The sequence below is a fragment of the Balaenoptera physalus genome (assembly GCF_965194825.1).
Source record: "Balaenoptera physalus genome assembly, contig: HAP1_SCAFFOLD_752, whole genome shotgun sequence".
NCBI lineage: Eukaryota > Metazoa > Chordata > Mammalia > Artiodactyla > Balaenopteridae > Balaenoptera > Balaenoptera physalus.
This window is the reverse complement of record NW_028126017.1, coordinates 395,465-401,542: the sequence shown is the minus strand read 5'-3', so window position 1 is coordinate 401,542 and position 6,078 is coordinate 395,465.

Sequence of the window (6,078 nt, the reverse complement as noted above, 5' to 3'; positions counted from 1 at the left end):
GACTAATGATGTTGAGCATCTTTTTGTGTACCTGTTAGCCAATTGTATATCGTCTCTGGACAATGTCTTTTCAGATCCTCTGCTTATTTTTTAATTGGAATTTTTTTGTTTGTTTTTGAGTTGTATGAATTCTTTACATGCTTTGGATATTAACCCCTCCCCTTATTGGATAGATGATTTGCAAATATTTTCTCCTATTCACTAGGTTGCCTTTTCACTCTATTGATGGTTTCCTTTGCTGTGCAGAAGCTATTTAGTTTGATGTACTTCCACTTGTTTATTTTTGCTTTAGTTGCCTTTGCTTTTGGTGTCAAATCCCAAAAAGAAAAAAAAAAATCATTGACAAGATTGATGTTAAGGAGCTTACTGCCTATGTTTTATTCTAGGAGTTTTTATGGTTTCAGGTCTTACATTCAAGTCTTTAATCCATTTTGAGTTGAATTTGTGTATGGTGTAAGATACTGGTCCAGTTTCATTTTTTGTATGTGGCTGTCCAGTTTTCCTAACACCATTTATTGAAGAGACGGTCCTTTATCTATTGTATACTCTTGGCTCCTTTGTTGTAAATTCATTGACCATATATGAATGGGTTTATTTCTGGGCTCTCTGTCTTTTTCATTGATATGTGTCTCCCTTTATACCAATACTATACTGTTTTGATTACTATAGCTTTGTAATATAGTTTGAAATCAGGGAGCATGCATTTTCCAGCTTTCTTCTTCTTTCTCAAGATTTTCAGGGTGTTTTGTGATTCCATACAAATTTTAGAATTCTTTGTTCTGTTTCTGTGAAAAATGTCCCTGGAATTTTGATTGAGTTTTATTGAATCTGTAAATTGTTTGGGGAGTATGGACATTTTAATAATATCAATTCTTCCAGTACATGAGCATGGGGTATCTTTGTGTCTTCTTCAATTTATTTCATCAATGTCTTATAGTTTCAGTGTACAGGTCTTTCACTTCCTTGGTTAAATTTATTCTTATTTTATTCTTTATGATACAATTGTAAATGGGATTGTTTTCTTAACTTCTCTTTTGGTTAGTTTGTTATTAGTGTGTAGAAATGTGACATACTTCTGTATAATGATTTTATATCCTGCAAATTTACTAAATTCATTTATTAGTTCTGACAGTTTCTCGATGGAGTCTTTAGGGTTTTCTATATATTGTGTCATGTCATCTGCAAATAGTAACCGTTTTACTTCTTTCTTCCCAGTTTGGATGCCTTTTATTTCTTTTCCTTGCATAATTACCCTGGCTAGGACTTTAGTGGTCGTCTTTGTCTTGTTTCTGATCTTAGAGGAAAAGCTTTCAGCTTTTCACTGTTGAATATGATGTTATTTGTGGGCTTGTCATATATGGTCTTTTTTATGTTGAGGTATGTTCCCTCTATACCCACTTCATTGAGAGTTTTTATAATAAACTGATGTTGAGTTTTCTCAAAAGTCTTTCTGCATCTATTGAGAGGAGCATATGATTTTCATTCTTCAAGTTGTTAATGTGGTATATCACAATGATTGATTTGCAGATATTGAACCATCCTTGCATTCTAGGAATAAATCTCACTGGATCATGTTATATGACCATTTTACTGTATTGTGGAATTTGTTGTTTACTCTCCACATGTTTGTGAATTTTCCAGTTTTCTTTTTGTAATCAATTTCTAGTTTCATACCATTGTAGTCAGAAAAGGAGCTTGATATAATTTAAATCTTCTTCAATTTGTTAAGATTTGGTTTTAGCTTTACATATGATCTATCCTGGAGAATGTTCCATGTGTACTTGAGAAGAATGTATATTCTGTTGCTTTTGGATGGAATGTTATATATATATATGTTAAATCCATCTGATCTAACATGTCATTTAAAGCCAATCTTTCTTTATCGATTTTCTGTGTGGATGACATATCTGTTGATGTAAGTACGATACTCAAGTCCCATACTATTATGGTATTGCTATTTCTCCTTTAAGGCCTATTAATATTTGCTTTATTTATTTAGGTGCTCCTATGTTCGATGCATAAATACTTACAAATGTTATATACTCTTATTGGATTGACCCTTTTATCCATATGTAATGTCCTTCTTTGTCTCTTGTTACAGTCTTTGTTTTAAAGTCTATTTTTTCTGATATAATTATAGATAGCTACCCCAGCTTTCTTTTGGTTTCCATTTGCATGGAATATCTTTTTCCATCCCTTCAATTTCAATCTGTGTGTGTCTTTAGCTCTGAAGTGAGTTTCTTATAGGCCACATATAGATGGGTCTTCTTTTTTAATCCGTTCAGCCACCCTATGTCTTTTGATTGAAGCCTTTCCTCCATTTACATTTAAAATAATTATTGATAAGTATGTATTTATTGCCATCTTGTTAATTGTTTCCTGGCAATTTTGTGATTTCTCTGTTCTTTTCTTCTCTTGCTCTCTTCCTTAGTGGCTTAATGACTTTCTTTAGTTGTATGTTTAGATTCCTTTCTTGTTATCTTTTGTGCATCTACTCTAGGTTTTTGCTTGGTGGTTACCATGAAGCTCACATATAACAACTTATATTTTAACAGTCTATTTTAAGTTGATAACAACTTAAGTTTGAATGCATTCTATAGGTCAAAGTTTTTACTCCTCCCTCCTCACATTTTTTGTTTTTGATGACATATGTTACATGTTTTTATGTTGTATATCCCTTAACTAATTATTTTAATTATAAGTCTTTTTACGAATTTTGTCTTTTAACCTTCATACAGCTTTATAATTCATTAATCCACTACCTTTACTATATACACTTACCTTTATTGGTGAGATTTACACTTTCATGTGTTTTCTTGTTACTAATTAGCGCCCTTTCTTTTCAGCTTAAAGAAGTTCTTTTAACAATTCTTGTAAGGTTGAGTTAGTGGTGATGAACTCCTTTAACGTTTGGTCATCTGGAAAACTCTTTTATCTCTCCTTCAGTTCTGAATATAACTGGGTGAAGTATTTGCTGGGTGAAGTATTCTTGGTTGGAAAGATTTTTCTTTCAGCACTTTGAATATATTGTGCCACTCCCTTCTGAGCTGTAACATATCTGCTAAAAAATCTGATGATAGTCTTATGGAAGTTCTTTTGTATGTAACAAGTTGTATTTCTCTTGGTGATTTTAAGATTCCCTTGTTATCTTTAACTTTGACATTTTAATTTTAATATTTCTTGGTATGGATCTCTTTAGGTTGATCTGCTTTGGAGCTCTCTGGGTTTCCTGTATCTGGATGTCTGTTTCTTTCCCCAGGTTAGGAAAAGCTTTCAGATATTATTTCTACAAATGTTTTCTGCCCCTTTTTCTCTTCTCCTTCTGGAGTTCCTATAAGGTGAATGTTATTCCATTTGATGTGCCATAAATCCCTTAAGCTATATTAATTATTTTCATTCTTTTTTCTTCCTTATTCTCTGATTGGATGAGTTCCTCTGACCTGTCTTTGAGTTCACCTATTCTTTCTTGTGCTTCATCTTCTGTATTTCTAAGTTCAGTTATTGCGTTCTCCAGTTCGGTGACTTCTATTTGGAACTTTCTTATATATTTCTTTGTTGAAGTTCTCACTGTTTTCATCCATTTTCCTTCTGAGTTCAGTGAGCACTTTTATGACCATAACTTTGAACTCTTTATCAAGTAAATTACTTATGTTCATTTCATTAAGATTTTTTCCTGAGGTTTTATCTTGTTCTTTTTTTGGAGTATAGTCCTCTCTTTCTTCATTTTGCTTGACTCTCTGTGTTGGTTTCTATGCATTAAGTGAAATAGTCACATCTCCCAGTCTTGAAGAGCTGTGTGACAGATGAACCTTGTCATTTAACACTGTCTACTCTTGGTTGCCTCTCAAACCTTTGTGATTGTCTAAGCAGTTTATTTTTACTAGACTTGGCACACCCTCCCAGCAGTTGAGGGTGTGCCAAGACCAGTGAGCATCCCAAACTGGAGGATCTCAGTCAGCACCTAGATTCAGGTTGATAGGAAACCAGACAATTTGGTAACAGCTTTTAAAGAATACAAATATATTCGGTCCTGTGAGATTGCAAGTGTAAGCCTTGCTGGGCCCCAGAAGCAAGCAATCTGAAGATATTCCCTGGGGAGCAGTCACAAGAAAACAGGGCTTCAGATAAGTGTACAAGCTCCATTCTGGGAGATACCAGTGAACTGTAGTAAGGCAGAGTGAGGGTGGAAAGATGGTACCCCCAGCCTACCTTCCTTGAGAGCACATCCGTAGCCTCTAGATGTGTGCTGAACCTGAAGCCTGCTCTTAAGTCTTGTCCCTACTAGCAAATAGGCCTTTTTCATGTAAAGGCTGGGACTGTGTCTCAGTCTGATGTGTAGTGGTACATCCTGGGGGTGGTATCCTGCCAAGAACTGTTTCTCCAATTGTTACAGTCCCATGGGATGCAGAAAAGAGATCCCTCCTGGCCTCCAGAGCCAGGTGATCAAGGAGCATCCCCTGAGTGGAGACCACAAAAATGGGATCTCCCATCTTGGAGATTCTGGCTCTCTGGAGCACATCAGAAGGAAAGTGTGAAGATGATGCTTACTGGCTGGAGTGAGGCGGTGGGAAGAGTGCAAAGATGACACCATCTGAATGAAGGGGAAAAGGGAAAAGAAAAAAAGAAAAAGAAGAAAAATATGTATATATAGCAAGACAGAGGAAGAGCAGGGAAGAAGGAGCCAGCTGGCTGGAGCACAAAGTTGTCACCTGCAGGAAAGGAAAAAGGGGGGAAAAGATGGCACCTTTCAGCTTTATCAAGGCAGAGAGAGAGCAGGAAGATGGCACCCGCCAGCCTCTGTCCCTGGGGAGTATTCCAGCAGGCCCCTGTTCCTCAGATTAATGCTTTAAAATTGGGAAGTGAGTCTCTTTCACAAAAAGTCAGAGTGCTTTTCAAAGGGCTGCTTCTGCACTTGGCCCTGGGGCAGGTGAGTCTGTGCACAGGCCCTTTAAGAGCTGTTCCTCAGTTCACCACAGCCCTGTGGGTCTCATGGGATGTGCCTTGTTGGTCTTCAAAGTCAGATGTTTTGGGGGTCTATCTCTCAGGTGCCAGCCTTAAAAGGTGGAGTGCCCAATGTGGGGTCCAAACCCTTCACCTCTCAGGGAGAAGCTCCAGGTTTTGAGCTCCTTCCTGATTGTGTGTCTCCACACCAGGGATGGGATTTATGGAAAAATTGTGTCTCAGCCTTTCCTACCTGTTTTGATGTGGTTTCCCTCTGGTTTTCCTGATGTGAAGGGGTTGCTCCACCATCTTTTAGTTTTTTTCAGAGGAAATTTTTCCATATGTAGCTGTAGATTTGGTGTGTTTGTGGGAGGAGGTGGGTTCAGGATCTTCCCATGTTGCCACCTTGAACTGGAACCTATTTACTATGTTTTAAATTTTGGTTTTCAATCGTTCGGTTTGTTACTAGTATATGGAAATATGATCCATGTTGTGTATTAATGTTTACATTAATTTAAACAATGTAAACAATGTACATTGTTTACATGTAAACAATGTAATGTAAACAATGTTTACAATGTTGTGTATAGATCTTATATTCTGAGATCCTGCTAAAGCAATTTATTATAATTTATTATGAGTTTTCTTATACATTCCTTGGAATTTTCTATGTAGACAATTATGTCATCTGTAAATAATGACAATTATATTTCCTCTTTTCTAATATGTATGCCTCTTTTTTCCTTTTCTTGCTGTACTACAGTAACTAGAATCTAAAGTACTAAGTTGAATACTAAGAGATGAGAGTGGACATTCTAACCTTGTTTTTGAACTCAGGGAAAAACATTCATTCTTTCACCATTTCATGTGATGTTAGAAGTAGGTTTTTTGTAGATGTTCTTTATTAGGTTGAGGTAGTGACCTTCTATTCCTAGTTTTCTGAGCATTTTTAATATGAATGGGTGTTGAATTTCGTTAAATGCCTTTTCTGTATTAATTGGTGTGACAGTATCTGTTCCTTTAGACTCAATATGGTAGATTACATTGATGATTTTTTACCATTGAACCAGGCTTGCATCCCTGGAATAAATTCCACTTGGTCATAGTCTGTTATCCATGTGGATTCTGATGGTAGGT